The sequence below is a fragment of the Protopterus annectens genome, chromosome 3.part1 (assembly GCF_019279795.1).
Source record: "Protopterus annectens isolate FY-2018-M chromosome 3.part1, PAN1.0, whole genome shotgun sequence".
In the NCBI taxonomy this organism is placed as follows: Eukaryota; Metazoa; Chordata; order Ceratodontiformes; family Protopteridae; genus Protopterus; species Protopterus annectens.
In genome coordinates, this window is record NC_056732.1 from 200,166,725 (window position 1) to 200,190,288 (window position 23,564).

Sequence of the window (23,564 nt, forward strand, 5' to 3'; positions counted from 1 at the left end):
TCAGGTGCCCCCCCCCCCCCCCTAATGGGGAGCAACTAAATATAAAAGTACAATGAAATAACCTCCAACAAAAAAAGCAAATACACCAAAAAGGCTTTTAAGCATAGTAAAGAAAAATAGAGGTACAGCCAAAAGAAGTTAGGGGGCTGGAGGGAGGGTAACCAGGACTGCAACAGTGAATACACTCGAACATCTACATTTATGGTAAGTGTACACAGTTGTACTATGTTCTTCGTGTTTCACTGTTGCAGTCATTACATTTGGGTAGATTCCCAAAGCTGTGGTTGGGAGGAGGAATTTAGATAGCATTAGGACCAGCTATAAGGCCCTGCAAGACTGCAAGCAAAGCCAGCTCTGGATTTAGAGAAAATTGGCAAATGGTAATGCTTGGTGAAAGTATGTACAGAACTCCAAGTAGCAGCTTCTAGGATGTCCCTGGTAGGAACAGCTCTGAGAAAGGCTGTAGAGGTAGATGCAGCCCTTATGGAGTGAGGTCTGATTCCCCGGGGGATAGGTTTTCCATGGTGCTTATAGCAGAAATTAATGCAATGTTCTATCCATTTAGAAATAGTTTGCTTTGAAATAGCCTTCCCCTCTGCCCCTGCAGCAAATGCTACCAGCAGTTGTTCATATTTCCTTTGAGGTTTAGTCCTGTCCAAGTAGAATCTGAGTTGTCTGTGCACATCTAAGGAATGCAATATCCGTTCTCCTTTGTTCTGTGGATTGGGAAAGAAGGTTGGCAAATGAATGGACTGATTAAGAGCCATACTGGATACCACCTTGGGCATGAAGGATGGATTGGTTCTGAGGGACACCCTGTCCGCATGAAAGATGATGAAAGGCTCCACTGCCATAAGGGCCTGTAATTCAGATATCCTTCTAGCTGAAGTGACTGCAAAAAGGAAAGCTGTTTTCCAAGAAAAATTTTTTAGGTCTGCAGTAGCAGCTGGTTCGAAAGGAGGTAGAGTGAGTTTCTCTAAAACAAAGTTAAGGTCCCAGGCTGGGGTTGGAGCTCTCCTGGGTGGTCTTAAATTTTTGGCCCCTCTGAGGAACTGCTTGAGCAGTGGATGAGAGAAGGCGGGGGGGGGGGGTTCTGTGTTATAATGAGCTGAAATGGCTGAGGCATGGATTTTAATGGAGGAAAAAGACAGGCCCTTGTGAAGCATCTCAGCTAAGCATTTTAAAATCTGAGGTAAATTGGGCACTGCTGTGCTCAGCCCTTGAGACTGGTTCCAGGCACATAATCTTTTCCATTTTTCAGCATAGGGTTTTCTAGTGCTAGACCTCCTTGCCTCTAAAATGATAGCCATCATAGGTTTACTGAGGGGTAAAGGATAGATTATGTAATTACCCAGGCTTCAAGGTTCAGTGTTAGAAGCTGAGGGTGCAGAATCTTCTCCTGTTGAGACAACAGGGAAGGAGTCTGAGGCAGGTGCCATGGGGATAACTGTGACACACTGAGCAGGAGGGGATACCAGTGTTAGCGTGGCCAGTCTGGAGCAATCAAAATCATCCTTGGTTTGTCCTGTTTGATTTTTAGTAGTACTTTGGAGAGCAGAGGCAGATGGGGGAAGGGATAGACCGATAGGTTTTTCCAGATGAAGGACAGAGCATCCACTTTCCAGGCTTGTTTGTGGGGAGTCCTTGTGCAAAATTTGTCCAACTGGTAGTTCTGGGAAGAGGCAACCAGGTCTATATCTGAGTTCCCCCATTTGCTTGTCAACATGTTGAAAATCCTTGGTTCCAGTTTCCACTTGTGTGGGCCCATGAGGTTTCTGCTTAGTCCGTCTGCCAGTGTATTTAACTTTCCTGGCAGGAATTGATCTTGTAGGTGCATTTGGTAGCTCAAGGCCGTGTTCCACAATGTCAAGGCTAGTCTGCAGAGGGGGTAAGAATGTGTGTCCCTCTGCTTGTTTATGTATCACATAACAGTGGTGTTGTCCGTCTTTACCATTAGTTGTCCTGGAAGAATGTGGTCCTTGAAGGCTGTCAGAGCATTCTGTATAGCTAACATTTCTTTTTGATTTATATGCAGGTGCATTTGACTTGGGTTCCATTTGCCCTGAATGCACTTCCCTGCCAGGTGAGCCCCCCATGCATAGTCTGATGCGTCTGTTGTTAAGGTTTGGGCAGCAGGGGGTGGTGTGAAAGGTAGTCCCTTGTTTTGGTGGCAGGCCTCTGCCCACCAAAGGAACTCTAGGCGTAGGCAAGGTATGATAGGAATCATTGCTTCTAGATCCTGAGAATGTTGACACCATAGGCTTTTTAGATAACACTGTAGTTTCCTCATATGCAGTCTTGCATATGGAATTAGAAGAATGCAGGAGGCCATGAACCCCAAGGCTTGCAGTATTTGTCTTGCAGATAGCAGGGTCTTTGTGGCCACTTGTTTGAAGTAGGTTGTCAAATGAATTTGTTTCTCTGGCGTGAGGTAGGCCATCTGGGAAGTTGTATTCAAGCTTGCTCCCAGGAATATAATTTGTTGGCAGGGTACCAGGTGTGATTTCTTTTCATTTATGGTGTACCCCAAACAAGTTATAACCCTTTGTACAAAGGCCAGATGATTCAAAAGTATGTCCTGGCTTTCTGCCTGAATTAGACAATCGTCCAGGTATGGGTATATTTGAATATTTCTTTGCCTGCAAAATGCAATAACTGGAGCTAGGCACTTTGTGAATACCCTGGCCATAGTAGATAAGCCAAAGGGCAGTGCAGAGAACTGACAGTGCGTGTAGCCTGATTTGAAGCGTAGGTATCTTCGGCAAGATTCCCTGATTGGGATGTGCAGGTATGCTTCTTTTAAATCTAGTGTTGCCAACCAGGCATCTTTGCCTGGCATAGGAAGTAATTGTTGAAGAGTCAGCATCTTGAATTTTGGAATCTCCAGAAAGGTGTTTAGAGTAGACAGGTCCAGGATAGGACACCATGAATTGTCTTTTCTGGGCACCAGGAAAAGTCCTGAATAGAATCCTTATGCCTTTTCCTCTTCTGGTACCAGATGAATAGCCCCCATGCTTAAGAGAGAAAGTACTTGTTTTTGGGCCTATGCCCATTGATTTGGAGGTAGGTCTGGCCACCCGCTTGGTGTTGGCAACGTATGGAATTGAAATCTGTATCCCTGGGACACTATATTTAAAACCCATTTGTCCTGGGTAATGAGTTCCCAGTTCTTCACATGAAGAGCAATCTTTCCCCTCAAAGGGGCAGCCAGTTGATAAGTGCTTGGAAATTTTAAAAGGAAGTCATTGGGACAGTTTACCATAGGAGGGAGCCTTATTACTCCCAGATTTGGAAGTGGAGGCCCCCCACTGCTTAGTCCTGTGTGTCCCCTGGGAATGAAACCTGGGGTTTTAGCTGTGTCTGGGTTTGGCTTGAGAAGACCTGGAAGGGGCTGGAAAGGACCAATTCTTAGAAGGCCAGTGCCTACTAAATCTATGAGGCTGAACTTGTAAGAAATCTTTAACAGTTTGCATACATTTAGCTTTATCTTCCATCTTTTTAAGAACTTCCTCGGCCTTGTTGCCAAACAGGTGGTCTTGATTTAAGGGAGCATCCAACAAACTAGCTTTAACATGATCAGGCAAAGATTGCTCCTTAAGCCAAGCATGCCTTCTGAGCAAAGACCCAGTAACAGCGGTCCTCTAATGAATCAAAACCACATTGCAAAGTATGTTTTCCAGCTTGTTCAGCAGAATGCATTAAATCCTGTAATTCTTTATTTTCCACACAGTCAGGAATCAACATCATTTTCTGTTTAAGCAATCCAATAACATGCTGCTACTTTAACATATGAAACTGACAGTTTAAAGCCCTAATGGCCAAGGTTGCAGAAGTGTAAACCTTCTTACCCCATCTATCCAGCACCCTGGAGTCTCTATCAGAAGGGGTAGGATTTTTAGCAGTAGAAGCCTTAATGCCCTTGGGCCCCTGTGAAATAGTTTCGATCTGCAACAGGATTTTTAAAAAGAAACTTGTGTGACTCAGGAACCCTGTAGTATCTGTCTGGTTTTCTGTGAGCAGGAGGCAAGGAATCAGGGGCCAAACTAAATTCCGAAAAAGCATCATCAACAATGTCTAGTGCAGGAGGAATAGCTAAAGGCCTATGCTGAGGTAGGAGTAAGAAATCCCTAAGCCCCTGTTTTGAATCAGAAAAATCCTGGCTTTCCCAGTGGAAATGCTCCCTTAGAGTATGTAAGGTTTCCCCGAAAGAAAAATCTGCTGGAGGGGAAGCAGAGGGAATGGAGTCCTCTGCATCAGAATCCTCATAAGTAGATAAGGGCAAATCCAGATAATTGGAAGAATCAGATGGTCAGAAGATATATACATCACTTCAGTCCTAGGCCTCTTGGAAAGGGGGGGTTGGCTACCCCTGATTAGAGTTATTAGATCTTCAGCCATTCTTATCATTTGTTTTTTAGGCATAGAGGCCTGAGCATGTGGCCTGGGCATCATTTTTTTTGGCATGGTTCGAGATTTAGGCCTAAGAGAAGAAGGAGGCATCGGTTTAATATGTGAGTCCATAGGCCTGAATACACCCTCAAAAGCCGGTGCCTGCAAAGTGGCTCCAGACCCATCCAAGGTAGAGATATCCGTAGGTTCCATAGTTGAAGCATCTCGTGGCATACCGGACTCCAAATGGGTCTCAGTAGAGGCCTACGAATCAGAAGTAGTGGGTATCAGGGGCTGTGAAAGCGCCTCACTGAGTACTGGCAAACTGGCGACTGGCTTAGGAGAAGCGTCGTCGGCAGTTTTGGACCTCGGCGGCCTGTCTCTGTCTTTATCTTTGTGTTTTTTCTGAATCCCAGTAGTCGGATGGCTAACCAACGACATTTCTGGATAATTAAACTGAGAACCAAAATATTTAGAGGCGAAAATATACTGACGACGGATAGTGCGCTGATTAAATAAAGCACAAAACTGACAGCAAGGTACCCTGTGGTCAGGGCCTAAGCAAGGAATACAGTACGAATGAAAATCTTTATGAGGTATTTGCTTTCCACAAGTAATGCAGTTATTAACTTTTACTGACATCGGTAAGGAGCAAGAAAAAGTTTCCCCAATGGGGTGCTTAGCTTTAGTTTAAGACTTTGGTTCTGAAACTCGAAAACGAAAATTTCAGGAGTCGGCTGACCGCCACTTGCGAACTGCTTCTGCTTTGGGCACTGCACGGCAAGAAAGACTGATGTAATGGCGTTGGCTGCATGTTTTATACCCCTGACGACCTGACATCATAAAAGAAGGGACAGCAACCGATGCAGAACCCAAGACTTTGTTAATCAGACCGACTGAGGGCTACCTGCAAGCAGATAACCCAAATGTAATGACTGCAACAGCGAAACACGAATAACATCTACTTTCTTTAAAATTCCTTTCAAATGTCTTTGTGTCTTCTTTTTTTGCCATAAACTTAAACAGCATGCAAAACTCTGAGTAGAAGACTCCACTTTTCTGGCTCTGAGTACAATGAATCTTAGATCATGCTGGCTACTGACAGGTGGAGATGAAGCAGTTTTATAGAACTCACTATCTGCTACAGCTAGGCGAGAACTTAAACATCAGGTGTAACTTTAAACTGAACAATCACAAAATGACAGAACCTTTCTGTTCCCTTTAGTGGGGCCTGCATACATCTCCCATAATTTATGACAATATATGACAACTTAAATATCTGTGAAGCTTATATTTCACAACAGTGATTTATATAAATGACAGACCAAATTCAGATGTCTGTATTTAAGGAAATCTAAAATAACACACATCCAATGGCAGCTGGTGACTTCAAAACCGGGGGCAATTTTTCATCCAGGGGAGCTTTGAGCATGGTCACCATTTTACATCCATCACAGGGCATATACAATTGAATGTGTTAAAAACTTCCAGCATTAGCCTTACCTCCTCAGAGTACATGCCAGAGCGAGTTGAAGAAAGACAATTTATTTCAGACATACAAGGTGGTTGAATCAGTGAGCTTCAAAAATCACACATGATCAAATTCAAATGGTTCTTTAAGAAAATTTAAAAAATATAACCCAGAAGAAGCAGGACACTTAAAAACAATGGGGGATGCTATAATAAGCAAATAAATACGTGACACTAACTAGAATAGGAATAATTATTTTTTTTAGCAAAGTCAGATTTTGTATGGTTATCATTTTACATTAACAAATGGACAAATTGTACTGCACATATTACAGTATTCCACCAGTAGCCTTACTCTTCAGAATACATGCCAGGCCTAGTTTGAGGAAGCTTATTTCAGGCATACGTGGTGAGTGAACAAGTTCCACTAGAACATCACAAGGTCAAAGACATGATCTACATTTTGGAAATTACAGCCATGACTTCTAAGTGTACTTTCCAGTCACTACGGAGTTACCACGACGACTTTCAAAACATCTACTGAAAAGCAAAACTGAACAGACTAAGTACTGAAAAATAATATTGGCCACTATAATGTACTTCAGCTTGTTTTACTCAAATGCATACTAGCTCTGTAAAGCACAATCAATGATGTTTAGCTGTAATTAAATGCATGGGTCATCAATTTTATTCACAGAGTGCCTCTGTGCCCACCATTTACAGCCACTTTACTGACCATGCACAACCCAGATGTCTACATGTGATGAAATGAATAAATAAAATATGGCAAATATAATTATTTCTGCTTGTTGATTTGAGACTAGAGCAACCCACTACAAACCCCCATGTGAGTATACATTCAGATATGCACACACTTATGCATAACAGTTACAGCAACTTTATCTACGGAGTACACCTCAGACATCTGACTGCTGAGCAACTAAATGACTGAAAATTCTGGACAGAATAATATAATTCAGCTCATTGTTGTCAGATTGCAGTGTAACTCACTGCAATTCCCCCAACACATACCCTTTGACAAACAGGCTTGTCCACTGATTACAGCCACTTGACTTAGTACACCCTGAATATCTGCTATCAAATGAATAAATAATGGCCACAGTAATGTATTTCAGCTCTAAGATGTCAAGACATACAGTACAACTCATTGCAACCCCCCCCACACTCTTCAATTAAATATTATTATAATATATACATACTAATATAGAATTGTACTAACGTATATGATTACATAGGTGTACATCCAAAATATGAGACTGTGCTCAGATAAGTGAATAAATGAATCAATGACCACAGTAATATATTTCAATTTGTTACACTGTAACAAACTGTGTGCTCAATCACACACCCATATACATGCATGTGCACCAGTTACAACCACTTCATTTATTGTGTACAGCACAGATCTCTGACTATGATCAAATGAGATAAATAAATAAATAACTAAATAAATAAAAATTGCAAATAATGCACTTAATGTTAGTCTCCATTCTGTCATACGTGCACAGTGCAACTCAATGCAACCATCAACCCTCCCCACACAAAACATTAACTATATAAAACAGAAAACATACATAGAGCTGACAGCAAGTCAGAAAGCAAAGACACAGCACAGCAGACCACACATTACATCATCACTTAATTAAAAAAATATTTTCCTGCACTTGCCCCGTCCAAATCCTTCTCCAACTCTGAATTCACTACTTTTATTCAGGCTGCCACAGATACTAGTCACCTGATACAGTCAGCCAATGGATAATGGCAGTCGGACACTTCCTCTACTGGCTGCAATCAGCCAGCTGTAGTACCCAAAAATGGCAGAATGACCCCATGATAAAGGTACAATTCCCTTATTCTCTACTGAACTTGCATCTAAATAATTAGCCATTTAGATAGCCTGGATGATTAAGTAGATTTTTAAACATGTACTCCATGAATTCTGAAAAGAAATGTATATTTTTTTAAGTAAAGCTCTATTTTTGCAGGTGGGGGGATTGCACCCCATTAGCCAGTACCAAAGACTGCTCCTGCCATAATCTTAAGCCTTCAGCTAAGGAGTCTTTTGAAAAAAAAAATGCTCCTGCCATAATCTTAAGCCTTCAGCTAAGGAGTCTTTTGAAAAAAAAAATAAAACTTTGCTGAATCATTTAATATTTTATGTACCCACAAATATACCTAGCTTAATTAAAATGTTCATCTACCCATTAATATATCTAACTTCCAACAAAATGTTTATAAAAAGGGTAATACAGCTGCACGAGGTACTCAACAATCAAACAATGATAGAACTCATCCATATTTTTACTATAAAATTTTGTCATTCAGGCTGCAGACACCTTGAGGATGGGATCTGGTCCAGTGTGTTTTTTATTAAGCAGTCCATCCTGCTTCTTGACTAACTGGATGAACTGCCACACTTCCAGATCAAGGATTTACAATAAGCAGAGCCATTTTGCACAGATGAAATTACAAATAAAAACTAACAAAATGTATTAACTGTAATCAATATTATTATTATTACTATTAATATTACCTGCCTTTGTAAGTATGCCTCCTTGTATAACACAAAGCTTTGACTGCAACTTTTTCTCTTTATTACTACATGACTTGGTTGTGACTAAAAAGTTTTTTTGTGATTCATTCCACATAGTTGCTCTAGACAGATAGACATACAGATGATTACTTAAACTACATGTATGTTACAGGTAATATATATGAGCTAGGATGCTCCTCATCTCAATTCCAGCAAAAAATAGGCTTCTTAGGTTAATCTTTGCCTTCAGCTCTTGCAAAAAGTGACAAAGAACTAGCCTTCCTCAGGAAAGTACAGTTGTGTAAAATCTTACCATAACAGTAGATGTCCTTCTCTTCATTGTTGCAGTATTCAATACAATAGGGATGACCTGCCTAGGATAGCCTGACATCCTGCCAGCATACCAAAGCCTTAGGTTGTATAAGGGAAGACGTATTATCACATGTATGCTCCCCACGCTGAGTAGAGCATAAAGCTAACATACCATCCTTGGAAATGAAAAGCCCCAGAAGGAATGACAGTCCAAGGAGAAAACAGGGAACATATACATCCATGAGAAGAAAGGAGACGGGGTGGAGGGAGGGAGAGAATACTGTAACAGTGAAGAGAAGGCCATCTACTGTTATAGTAAGATTTTACACAACTGTACTGTCCTTCTATATCACTGTTGCAGTATTCATTACAAACGGCAGAATACAAAAGGGCAGGAAAAAAGTCGGGAGGAGGAAGGCCAAGCAGACCTCTCAAGAAATCCATGAAATATAGCTCTGGCAAACACACCTCAAGCCCTAGAAACAAAATCCAACTTATAGTTCTTTGTAAAAGTATGCACAGAAGACCAAGTAGCTGTCTCAAGAATGGAATTAGTACCCAAACCTTTGAAAAAAGCACCAGAAGAAGCCAAAGCCCTGGTAGAATCAGCCTTAACAAATGATGGAAGGCTTTTCTCATGAAAAAAGTAACAAAAGGAAATGGTCTTAAAAATCCAAGTAGTAGTAGTTTGTTTAGAAACAGCCAAACTTAAATACCTAGGATCAAAAGAAACAAAACGCTCAGATTTAGGAATGTTTTGTTTTACTCAAACAATATCCGAGTTGTCTATGTAAATCCAAGGTGTGAAGAGCCTTCTCACTAGCAGTCTGTAGAGAAAGGAAAAAAGTGGGCAAATGAAAACACAGATTAAGAGACAACTCATTAACCACATTGGGCATAAAAGAAGGATTAGTATGAAGGGGCACTCTGTTCTTATCAAAAATCAAAATGGCAGGAACAGCCATAACGGCCTGCAGCTCAGACACCCACATGGCTAAAGTAAGGGCCAAAAGAAGAATAGTCTTCCAGGAGCAATGCTGTAAGGAAGCTGAAACTGCAGGCTCAAAAGGAGCCTGACTCAATTTTTCTAGTACAAAATTAAGGTCCCAGGAAGGAGAAATAGGCTTCTCGGGAGGCCTAATATGAAGGACGCCTTTAACAAATTGTTTGACCATAAATCTAGAGGCTAAAGGGGTGGTCAAAGGCAGACAAGCAGAAATGGCTGACAAGTGGGCATTTCACACAAGAGAGAGAACCAAAGGAACTTCCACAGAAAGTTGACCCAGTTTACGAGAAAGACACCAAACAGAATTTGGATAAATAAGATTTTCTGGTAGTAAGTTTCCTAGCCTCCTGCAGAACCCAATGCACATCCTTAGAAAAAAGCTGCCTAAAAGGGATCAAAAGCCTATCACTGACAATGTCAGTTGAAGAGTGAACAAGTGGGTATGGATGAGAGACTCCTTGTCTTGTGTGAGTAGGACCACCCTGTGACATAACGTGTGATGACTGCCCTTGGCCAAATGCAGAAGAAGAGGGAGTCACCAACAAGATTTTGGCAGCATCCTGTTCCATCTTGAACAGGACCTACCGCATGATAGGAAGGGAAGGCATATAGAAACATCCCCTGCCGGGAAAAAGATAAGACCTTGCCCCTCTTTGCTTGTTGATATACCACATCACTGTGGTATCGTTCGTGAAGATTTTGAGTGGCCCCAGTAGGAAAAGAGAATGAAAGGCCTGAAGAGCTAGGAGAAATGCTCTTGTCTGTTTAATATTGATGTGGTCCTTCTTTTGATGAAGAGACCAAAGCCCTGCACTTTCACAGAATCATTCCTGAGTGGGGACTGGAGGTTGAAAAGGCAGTCCTGGGTTGCGGGACAACTGATGAGTCCACCACTGAAGTTCCAGTTTGAGGCATGGAAGAAGGGGATTCAGAAATTCCAAAAGATGAGAATGCTGAAGCCAGACTCACTTTAGGAACCACTGGAGCTTTTTTATATGAAGCCTGACCAGAGGATGCATTGGAATAGTGGAAGCAATCTATCCCACAGCAATAAACAAAAAGGAATTCACTCAACAGTGGTAGTAAAAGGACAATCAAAGAAAAACACTATTCCATAGCAAGTGAACATAAAGCCAGTAACCAGTTCTTATGTTTTAACTCAGTGCTGGAAAGGTTAAAAATTCTACTAGGAACACTCACTGGATGTCTGTGGATGAAACTAATTTCTTCTGTGCTCGTGTCCTGATTTTCTAAAGGGTTTGTTGTCCTTCCAAGTGACCTTGAAAAAAAGTTTTAGGCTTGGCCTCTAAATTTGTTGGTCTTAGTTGGCTATAATGGTAGTGCAAAGTACTAAAATGCCTGCCACTACACAAACAAAGGGAATGTTTAAATGTCATAACTGTAAAATATGCAAACATGTTGCTGTTGGTGAAAGATTTATTATTATTGGGAGAAAGGTATATATCCCAGGTAAATTTAACTGCCTAACAAAACAGGTAGTTTATATTGCGTTATGCCAGAGCTGTCTGTGCTTTTAAGTAGGAAAAACAGAAAGGTTTTTAAAAGACAGAATTTATGAACATTTGAATGTTATAAAAAAAAAAAACAATTAAAAAATGCTCTGGCTAAACATATTAATATTTACCCCAATCACGTTTTTAAATTTGTCATAGCTGTATAGCATACTGAAAGTGGCAGGGGTGGTCCTGGGATATAGTATTGAAGAAAAAAGAGCTTGCCTGGCAACTAAGATTAAATGCAGGGTGTGCAGCAGGCATTAATGGTACAATTTCCATCTCCTGTTTGTTAAGGCATAAAAGCATGTTTTACATGTTTTTAGATGTTTGTATTTATTTAATGTTTATAAAGGTGATGTTTGTACGGTTCAGATGTTGTGTTTTGAGTAATTTCATATGAAATGGTAATTTTCTTTAAAATTTTTGGCAGACTCAAGTCACATGATTTGTTGCAAGTTTTTAAATAGTACCTTCATGCAGTTATCTGATGAAGTCTCTTAAGTATTTGTGACAAAAGCGCTTGTGTGTACATTTTATTTGTAGGTTTGGGCAATAAATTGATTTTTGTGTTGTGAACCTCTTGCTCCTGGGACCTTTTGGATTTATCACCTTGTAAAACCTATCAGGTTTCTTAGCAGCAGGGGGCTGAGAGTCAGGAGCCACAGAAGCTGCAGAAAAGGCATCTAACAAGGTAGCAAGAACAGGAGGGACAGCACAGGGCTTGGGAGACTCCATTTGAAGGAGTTCATAATACTTTTGCTGGACATCTGAGACCCGGGTACAGTACCACTAAAAAAACTTCATAATATGGGAAACTACCACCAAAAGAAATACCCTGAAATGGAGAATCAGAACCAATAGATTCCTCCTCTTCAGAGCCACAGTCCAAAGAAGAGGAAATCTGGGAAAAATAGGACAAGGATTCTTCATCAGAATCCACTTCCTCATCAGAGGAAACCTGCTCCCTATGTCTCTTAAGAGGATTAGAAGACCAAGGGGGAGCAGAAACAGATACCCCTTGAGGAGGCTTCAAAGCCATACGGGCATTAAACAGACCTTGAGTGAAATCCTGTCATTCATGGTGATGATGCCTGGGAGCAGGAGAAAGTTGCTTAGTTTTCTGCTTCTTTTTCAAGGGGATGTCAGCCCTAAAAGATCATTGGAGGCTTGGACCCCAGACGACATTCTATAAGCACAGTGGGAATCTTCCCTCAAACAAGGATTTCTGGAACCTCCTTAGGCCCTTTGGAAATAATCAGCTGTGGCTCCCTCTGAACATCCAAAATGGACGCCTGCATAGTCTCCAAGGATGTGCGGGAAGCCAGATCAACATGAGCCACCAAAACAGTCACAGCACAAGAATCAAATGAAAAACTGGGCCGTCCTCTGGGACTTTACCAGCCTCAAGAGAGACGTCTGGTGGAGGCAGTACAGCCAAAGAATCAGACTGAGTTTTCTTGGCCTCTTTGTTTGTGGATGGCTGACCCTAGAGCAAGGACTATTACTACATGGTATCCTTAGCCAACAATTTAAGACACTGGTTCTCTAAATGACTAAAAAGGAAAGACGACTCTGCATGGTCTTTGGAATAAATGCCTGACAGGCCAAGTTGTATGGTCATGAAAAGCACCTAAGCAAAACAAACACTGCTTGTGAGTGGTCCTTATGGGGAATGTGTCTCCCACACTAGCATTTTCCCTTTCAGGATGATGTGAAACCAACAACCACAAAAATAAAGGAAGATAAGAAACCCCCCCCAATGGGGCACTTATCTGAAAGACGGCTTGGTAACCAGCTGATGAACAAGTATTCAGTCTGACAATCGAAGATGGAGCTCAAACTGGTGGCAAGGATGTTATGTCTGTCACCTTTATGCCCAATGCTAGGCGTGGGTAGCATATACATGATGTACGACGTTCCTTTTACAACCTAATGCTTTGGTATGCTGGCAGGACATTGGATGCCCTATGCAGGGAATTACTATTGTAATGAATATACAACAGTGATACAGAAGGACATCTGTCTATTACATGTAGCAACCATACTAGACCACAGCAAGGTACCTCATCACAAATACTATGCAGATAAAGAAAGAATGCAGTGAAGCACTCAGACAGCCCTTATTTCATAACAATGCAAATTCTAACTGCTCACCAGGTATAAACTTGCAGATGTTCTTGCCATACTGCCAAGCTCAGCTATCTGGAATTTTGTAAATAATCATATGTCATTTGTGAATATCAACATGACTCATGCTTGTCTTACAAATGTATTTGAACTGTATGTTATGTGCATATTAAATTGCTGATACAGAAGTGTGTGTTGAACAGGGTTTGTACAATGCTGAGCCTGGATGTGTAACCACAGCGTGCTCTGCTGGATTACAGCAGAAATGTATATAAACTATTGTATACACGTGTAAATGTATACGCTTTAACAGTGGGAACTAGAACATAAGACGGTTAACTTGCAAAACTTCAAGAAAAATAGCCAAAATTAAATTGTCTTATGATTGTGCTATAAAAGTTAGTTTCAATGCAGCAAGGAGACAGGATGTCTAGAACTAGGGTGCCTTCTACACTGTTTTAAGTGTTTTATGTCTTCCACCAGTTAAAAAGATATGAGAGATATGTATTTTTCACAGGAAGATGCTAAAATGTTAGTAGTTTCTGACAATGGGGGTTTAGCTTGGGAACTAAAGTCAGGTGACAAAGTGATGTCATCCAAGCTAATCCAGCAGTAATATTTGATATTAATTTAATAACTCTCTGAGAGAGAGAGGGCATTTTGTATTTTGTCTTTGACCTAACAAGAATATCCATTCACTATTTCTGCCTAGTTGTTGTTCTGTAATTAAGTTTTTAGAGCATAGTAACTATTTTAAATTAAGATAGGAATATAGTAAAGTATAACTTAGATGTATTCTTTACTTATTTGAGACTATCCTGCAATGTTGTTTTAAATATTTCCTGTGATTTTGAACTCTGATGTAAATGATTATTGAGTACTGTCTTGGTCTTTCATTACTTATTATTAAATATATTTATGCCTTTTCAATTGTGGCTGTTCTGTTTAGAGATATTTAAGCTCTTAGCGTACTTGCATATCTATTTGGTGACACTGTACAGGCCACTCCTAATAGCTATGCCTCTTGGTCAAACTTACCATTTGGATTAATAGTAACATTACACAGAAGGATTGGACACCCTTTGTTAAGGGCCTTAAAGTAGCTGATAAAGAGTGGCTGGTGACAGTTGGAACTACCTTATAGTCTGGGCAGAAGGCGGCACAGCTAGTAAACCTGTGCCAGCCTTTCCAGGGAGTGTGTATGTTTGTCTGTTTGTATATGTATCAACTCTCAAAGACTGTGTGTGTCAGCTACTTGGGCAAGGACACGAAGCACTGGTTGGACAGAGAGGGTACTGGAGATCTTGTTTTGGCCACTCAGCTGAGATCTCAACCCTATAGTTGTGCAAGTGGGGAGTCTTATTGGGGATCTGCAGAAAGAGGGAGAAACCAGCCCCTGATTGACTGACTGATCTATGTGTGCTCTTAAGGGAAAATGCACTTTACTGTGTACTTATCATCCCAGTGTGTACATTCCCCACTGTTGCCAGTGGTGAGGATTGAGGCCCCTTGATTACTGGGCCAGTGTTGGGGCATCACAGTTGCTCTCACCAAACATCCCACAATCACATCCTTTCCATAACAAAGTACTAAGACTATACTATAAACACCAAATTGGGAAGAAAGGAAGCTGAGAATGTGAAGACATGAATTGATTCAGTTATCCAACCTTATGATGAGTACTTCAGGACAAATGCATTACAATGCTCATCAATTCACACCAGCACAATAAGCTTTTTCATCTGGGTGGAATAACAAACTATAAATCTAAAGGCCAATATCCACTGGATATTCAATGTGGCCAAACTACATATCCATGTAAAAGATGCATCTTGAAATGCATAGGAAAGTGTGTACATCTCATACCAGGCAGCTGCTTCACAGACATCAAGAGCAGACACCACTTGAAAGAAAGTCAAAAAAGATGCTTCATCTTCTATTGCAATTAGGTTTACTGTTTCCTTAAATTACTTTGCAAGAAAATGTGCACATGCTATAGTCTAGCTGGAAATGATGCACTTGCCAGCAGACATAACCAATTTATTCTAACACAATAAAAAAAGTGATATACTAGTGTTACTGAATACATTAGCCCTAAGTAGTCCATCAGGGTGAAGTGTATTCATTAGCACTCTTATGATAACAGGAAGGAAGGTATAATGATTCAAAACAGTATGACACAACCCTATGCATAAGGAAAGGTTAGCAGACCGCCACTAAAGTCTGAACACACAGCTGCCTGCAACTCTTGACACTTTCTTGTTTAAATTTGCATGACTACCTACAATGCTAGGGAGGCTTAACTATCATTTTCAAGACAGAGTTTAACTCACAATGGCTAAACTGTCTTTTAGGAGGGTGAAAATACAGAATTACTTCCAAGGAAAAAAAAAAAAACAAAAAAAACAACAGGATGCCAAAAGAGGCTTCCAAGGAAGATAGGCCAACAAAGTGGAAAAATGCCTTAATGGAAGAATAAGCTCCAAAGAAAGTGAGAAAGGAAACCAAGTACAGCAAAGATATGAACTGGAAGAGGAAATAAAAATGCTGTCCTTATATAAAATGGAAAAGTTTTTCATTTTTTCACATTTGCTAGTAGGTTTCTTAGATATGCAGACCATTGGCTGAGACAAAATGAGATTTCTACACAATATCAGCATGTAATCTTCCAAGCTGGGTGCATTTATGCTTGTAACACCAAATTTTCTTGCTGTACCTTCATAAATGAGTATACCACCTATAAGAAGGGAAAAGCAAATATGACTTGACTAGTAATGGGAGATTAAAATTAAGGAAACTTTATAATTTAATCCTGTTATCACAATCACCTGAACCAGAGGAAGATAAGGGAAGGCATACAGACAACCATCACTGCCTAGACAGAACATTCTGATGCTTTGTCTGAAATAGTCTCCCTCATGGATGTTAGAAGATAAAACACAGAGAATTAGTGTATACATGAGATCCAGGAGAACTAAGCAGCATAAATGATCTGCCATCAAATGCCATACTCCCAACCCAACCATCCCAGCACAAACAGGTCACCCAGACTTACAAATCTTCCTCAACTCTTCCCACTCAACAACTTAACAGACCACATCTTACTACTGATCTTCAAAACGACTCTACTCCCCAATACACTCAATTTTTTCTCTTAAATCTTTCTGTCACTGTTGGCTTTCTCACTCTCGCATTAAGTATTATGTGCAACACTCGGTTCTCAGTCCACTCCACTCACAAGTCTAAATTCTCTGTTCCACCACTCAAACTAAACTTCTTGGTCTACGCTGTCTGTGAAGACAGGTGAAGGCTGCCTGCCTAGTCAGATAGAACTTTGTAGATACTTCTGTCATTTGTAAATATTAATGTAAGCCACAGGCTTGTTCTCCTAAATGTAAAAAGACTGAATTGGACATTGAACTACAAAAATAACAGTGCACTCTGATGTAAGAAAGCTAAGTCGAGCATTTTATGACTGTCTTTGATGTCAAAATTCGGAGCCGATATGTCAAGAGAAAGGCATTCTGCCTTTTGTTTTGAGGCCAGAGGACATGAAGATCTGGTTAGCTGATAGACAATGTGCTACATCAGATGAGCTGGGGATGAAGGGAGACCTATACCTAGCAAGAAGGGCATCCCTGCACAGGAAAGGGACCCCCAGTACTGCTCATGGGTCAAAAGGAACCCATGATGGGAAGCACAGACTGCCCCAACAGAATCTGCCAGTAGCAGGGGAAGCCACTAGTCCAAGTACATGTCCAGGACCCAGGGTTAAATATTTTGAATGCAACCAGTGGGGCCATGTGGCATACAGATGTCCATGGAGACAAGGTGGAGAAAAAAGGTGAGAGCGCCAGTAAGTGGGAAAGACAAAATGCCAGCAGTAGGTTGTCTTGAGACAACAGGGGTACTGAACTACCATCCTGCAGATGTCCTGATAGGGAAGGATTTGGATGAGGCAGTACCATGTGTTTATGCAGTTACACGCAGTCAGGCTAGGAGTCAAGCATGTGGGTCTGGTAGCCTGGAGGAGACCCAGACAGACTGCATACTTGGAGCCAGGACTGGTGACGTGGTTACTTCAGGGAGGGAGCTACTCTGTAGCAGTGAGACTGAAGATGGACCACAGCTGTTTGTGGGTACTGATGTCCCCTTGAACAGAGTGACTGTAAAGGTAAAGGTGAGTAGCAGTACCCAGGTTGGCAGTGAGGCACCACTGTCAGAGGATGCCAGACTTCCTGTGAAAGGGGAGCTGGGAAGGGTTACAAAGAGAAAGTTGAGGCAGGCTCAGCTCTCAGACCCTCCACTGCAAGGCCTGAGGCAGGTAGCTAGTGAGGCACCCGATTCTCACGGGAAGGGGGAATCTGTATAAGGGGACAAAGGGTTACTGTATAGAGAGTGGACCTCTGAGGGAGGGCTAGAAGGTGAGAGGGTACAGCAGTTGGTAGTGCCTAGAGCCTACCGTCTGGCACTTCTAGCCATCTAGCCATACCCCATGATATTCCCTTTGCAGGTCATATGGGCATAAAACATACAAAGAGATGCATTATGCACAACGGCTATTGGCCTGGAATTTCCAGAGATGTAACCGGGTACTGCAGGACCTGTGAGCAGTGCCAAAAGGTAGGCAAGGCAGGAGACAAAGTGAGAGCTCCTTTGATGATGCCTTTGCCTGTGATTGAGGAGTCATTTCAAAGGGTAGCTATGGATATTGTGGGACCTCTGATTACTCCAAGTTCTACAGGGAAAAAGTATATCCTAGTGGTAGTGGATTATGTAGCATGATGCCTTGAGGCAGTGGGTCTGTCCTCCACTGAGGCAGAAAAGGTGTCAAATACTTTGTTAGAGATTTTCAGCAGGGTAGGTTTCCCAAAACAAATACTGATGGACAGAGGTGCCCATTTCATGTCATACCTGCTGACTTGTCTGTGGAAGTACTGTGGGGTGAAGCACATGAAGACCACTCCCAGACTAATGGAGTTGTTGAGAGGTTAAACCCTACAATCAAGTCCATGCTACAGGCATTTGCAGACCAATTTAAGAGGGAGTGGGACAAATATCTGCCCCATCTGTTTGCTTACAGAGAGGTCCCTCAGGAATCCACAGGGTTTCACCCTTTGAGTTGCTGTATGGGCACAGGGTGAGGGGACCTCTTTATCTAATTCGAGATGAGTTGGAAGGGGAGTGTGAATCGCACAAGGAATCTGTTGTGGCATATGTCCTAAACCTCAAGACAAGGCTCATGGAACTCATGTGCTTGGCCCAGGAGAACATGGCAGAAGCCCAACAACAGAAAAAGGTAAGGTATGACAGGAATGTTCGAGCTAGAGAGTACGCTGTAGGGCAGCAGGTAATGGTTCTCATTCCTGTCAGACACAACAAGCTGCAAGCAGCTGGGAGGGACCCTACACAGTGGTAAGAAAGGTAAGTGATGTTAACTACATGATGGAACTGCTAGGCAGGAGGCAGGGGCACAAATTGTATCATGTTAATATGATGAAACCTTACCATGAAAGGGAGGCCCTTGTGCTGAGCATTTGCAGTGGATTGCAGGAGGCGGCTGAGGGAGATCTGGTGACTAATCTCCTCAGTGAGGCTCAGACTGACACCTAAGTGGAAAGGGTAGCAATTTCCCAACAGCTATCCCCTACCCAGGTTTGAGAAATCCGAGTTTGCGGACATGTTCACTGGGAAACCAGGGTGCACCCACCTGGTGCAGCACCAGGTGGATACAGGACCCCAAAGGCCTATTAGGCAAGCCCCTTATAGGGTGCCTGAGAGAGTCAAACAGACTCTGAGGGAGGAGATACAGGAAATGTTGGAACTAGGGGTAATTCAAGAGTCCAACAGTCCCTGGGCCTCCCCAGTGGTGCTAGTGCCAAAGAAGGATGGCAGCACTAGGTTCTGTGTGGACTACAGGAAATTAGTCACACAGAGTCAGATGCTTACCCCATGCCTAGGACTGATGAGGCCTTAGAGCAGCTGGGTGAGACTAAGTATCTTACAACCATCGATCTTAATAAGGGTTACTGGCAGGTGCCCTTGACTCCCAGTGCTAAACAGAAGTCAGCCTTTGTGACTCCTTTTGACTTTGTATGAGTTCACAAAGATGCCCTTTGGGATGAAAAATGCCCCAGCGACTTTTCAGAGGCTGGTAGATCACATTCTAGCAGGAGCAGGAGGGTTTTCCCTTGCTTACCTAGATGATATCGCCATCTATAGCCATTCCTGGCAAGTGCACCTTCAACATGTACGGGAGGTGCTGGGCAGACTACAGAGGGCAGGGTTGACCATTAAGCCCAGCAAAAGTTAGGTGGGTATGGCAGAGGTCTCCTACCTGGGACATAGAGTGGGGATTGGTAAGATCAGGCCAGAACCTGCCAAAGTAGAAGCCATTCAGGTATGGCCTGCACCTGTTACCAAAAAGCAGGTGAGGGCATTCTTAGGGACAGCAGAGTACTACAGAAAGTTCGTCCCCAGTTATAGTACCATAGCTGCTGCCCTCACAGACCTGACAAGGAAGAACAGGCCAGATAAGGTAGTGTGGACCCCAGCATGTGAGCAGGCATTCCAGGAGCTTAAGGAAGCTTTGGGAGGACCCCCTGTGTTAGCCAGTCCAGATTACAGCAATGAATTTATTGTACAGGTGGATGCTTCGAACCATGGGGTGGGGGCTGTACTTAGCCAAATTTCTTCAGAGCGAGAAGAGCACCCAGTGGTTTATCTCAGTCGTAGGCTCCAATCCAGGGAGGAATCCTATGCAGCTGTTGAAAGGGAATGTCTAGCCATAGTGTGGGCACTGCTGAAACTTCAACCTTATCTGTAAATTCAGTGTAGTGACAGATCATAATCTCCTAATATGGTTAAACAAAGCCAGCCAGCAAAATGCCAAGTTGCTAAGATGGAGCATGGGGTTGCAAGCATATATGTCAGTGCAGCACCGCAGTGGGATTAGCAATGCCAATGTAAATGGGCTCTCAAGACAGGGAATGGGATAAGATATACTCAGATAGACCTAACCCTCTCAAGCAACATTTCCCAAGGGTCACTTGCAAAACTAGCTTGAGTTCTCCACGGGGGGTGAAGATAGGTGAAGGCTGTCAGCCCAGCCAGATAGAATTTTGTAGATAATTCTGTCATTTGTAAATATTAATGTAAGCCACAGGCTTGTTCTCTTAAATGTAAAAAGACTGCATTGGATATTAAACTGCAAAAATGTTAACAACAGTGCACTCTGCTGTAAGAAAGCTAAGTCAAGCATTTTATGACCGTCTTTGATGTCAAAATTCGGAGCCAATATGTCTAGAGGGAGGCAACCTGCCTATTGTTTTGAGGCCAGAGTTAATGGCTAGAATTTGCATGTATAAATGTCCTTTATTGCTTTGGTTTCTAATCAGGTGTAAAGAATGTAAATGTAGTTTCTGTTAGCCTGGGAACACCAGAGAAGTGTGAAGAATGATGTCATGTGAGGCAGCTCTATGTTATCAATTTAAAGAGACAGAATCAGAGAGCTCAGAGCATTTGTCTTGAGAACATTCAACATCACCAGCACTGTCTTGCTCTAGATGTAAGTACGATTTTAGAACTGTGTTTCCTCTTAGAAATAGCTAGGAATTAGGAAGATTAGATTAAATGTTTTTCTGTGTTGATGTCAGAACTTTTCTACGGTATTATTTTAAGTATTTCTCTGTGATCTCTAAACTCTTGACTAGCACTATGTAGTAAGATGTATTGTCTTGTGTTTTTATTTATTATTAAATATTTTTAAACCTTTCAACTGTGGCTGTTTTATGTAGAGTTAATTTAAGCTCTAGAGTACATTGCATGTATATCGTGATACTGTACCAAGTCACTCTAATAAGCCTTGAGTGTTCAGTCACACTTATTTGGATAATAATATTACACAGTAATAATTGGACACCCTTTCAGAAGGGCCTTTGAGTAGCTGATAGTAGTGGGTGGTGGCAGCTGGCACTATCGTATAGTCCGGGCAAAAGGGGCACAGCTGGAGAACCTGTGCCAGCCTTCCCCAGGAGTGTCTGTGTGGTTGTATAAAACTCTTATCTCAAAGTGTGTGTGTCAGCTACTTGGGCAGGGACACGAAGCGCTGGTTGGACAGAGAGGGTGCTGGAGGTTTTAGCTTACCCACTAGGCTGAGATCTGGACCCTATAGCTGTGCCAGTGGGGAGTCTTATTGGGGACCTGGAGAGAAAGGGGAAAAAATGGCCCCAGACTGACTGTGATCTCTTTGTGCTCTTAAGGGAAATTGTACTTTATCGTGTGAATATTTATTATCCTTTCCCATTATGGATGCCCCTCACCGGTGTTAGTGGTTAGGACTGAGGCTCCTTGATTGCTAGGCCAGTGCATGGGCATCACACTCTCCACAGTCAATTTTTATAGTCAGAATAAGATCATCTCTGCCACTACAAAGATTTAGTTGCCTGTATTCAAATTCTTAACTTGCATAACAAAATCGAACTATTACTTAATCTTGTACATTATGTGGGGCTATTCATCCCAACGCTGCTGGCCCTTCAATTAAACCAGTAGATCTATACTCTCCCTTCAAACTTTACAATTTGCTTTATGACCCTACTTATCCAATTTGGACTAATTATCACAGATTTAAGTGATTCTTTTGAAGTTCATGAACAATTGTAACAAATTAAAGCATATTCATGACATGGCTATTTGTTACACAACATACACATTCTTAACACATCAGCTGACTGATGAGATGATCCTGCTTCATAGGTCATTAGTTAGGGTGCATCTTATCCAAAAATCACAACTTCAGATTTTTTTTTTTGGCAAAATCTGATATTTAGGACATGAACTCATTATGTGACAATGCGCCTGCTGCATACACTTGTATATCTCCTCAGCCTGACAGATTTCCCCCATCCCGCCAGAAAGTACCTTCCTGCTAATCAAGAAATGATGAAGATCTAATACTAACATTATTAAACAAGCAATACACAAGTATTTGCCTAGCTTATGGGAAAATCCAAAAGATGAGGCAGCTGACAGAGCAAACACCCATCCAAGGAGAGAGAGGGTATTCCCAAACCACTAAAGGGGGTCATCTTCTCCACCAAATGATACATAAAAACATACACAAGCAGCCTCTTATTTGGGTCTTTGGCTGCGCTGAACCTTAAGCAGTATCAATCACAAAAGAAGCATGCAGCTCAGATAGTGTTGTCCTGGAGTACTACCTTCACAAGTGCAGCCTGAATCCCTGAGTTGCATTCAAAAGAACTCAAGTGAAAGTTTGCACCAAAGACCAATTGTCTGTTACCCAGATATCAGCCATGGAGACATTCTTGAAGGCAGTCATTTCTCCTGGTAATATGAGCCCGGCAACTGCAAATCTTTCCTCTCCAGCACAAAGAAAAGAAACAAATAGTCTGTACTCATAAACCTGTACACTTACTTCAGGTAGGACATGAGCTGCCTGTATAAATCAGTGGTGTTAAACACCACTCACCCCTGCTTTCTGTCCACCAAAAAGAAACTGAGAAATGATTGCACTGGTTCAGGGACAACTCATAAACCTCTTTCAGAAGGAAAAGAGGGTTGAGAAAGAGAAAACACGGTTTGAAACACATAAGAGCATTAAGACTATGAAAGCCTATGAAGAGAGGTGCTGGCAACCAAGAAAATCATTCTTTAAGAAACAAACTCCAATGCTGCTAAGCTAATGGGTGTGAATGTCAGACAAGCAAGTATTTCAACTATTAAGTTCAAGTTCTACAGAGAGGTGCTTTTTTGGAAGGCTCTTAATGCAACCCTTTAAGTGCTTGAAACAGCTATTGATTTTCACAATCCTTAAGTTCACAAATCCATTTTGCATGGAGATAACTGATACATGTAGTCTGATTATGGAATAACTGATACCCAAGTCTTACAGGTGTCTCAGGATGAATCAAAATCAGCTGCAAGCAGTCCAGTCAGGGAGACAGAGCGCACCATTAAGCTTCTCTCCAAACTGAGAAAAAGTTTCCACTTGAGGCACAGTACTGCTAAGCAGAAGGCTAACAGCTTCAGGAGGGTCTAATATATTCCCTTCAAATCAAACGGTATACATTAGATGCCAAGCCCTAAGGTGCAGCTAGAAGTCACCTCCGAGCATGGCGGACACCCTGAATCAATAGGATTCATAGGGGAATAGGAAAGATTCCTG

The 23,564-nt window shown here is 41.9% G+C and overlaps 1 protein-coding gene across 4 annotated transcripts in view; it reads right to left on the reverse strand.

The window, feature by feature from the left end:
• Positions 1-23,564, reverse strand: part of CUL2 (cullin 2) — a 2,069,186-nt gene that overhangs the window by 243,119 nt on the left and 1,802,503 nt on the right. The window lies entirely within an intron of this gene.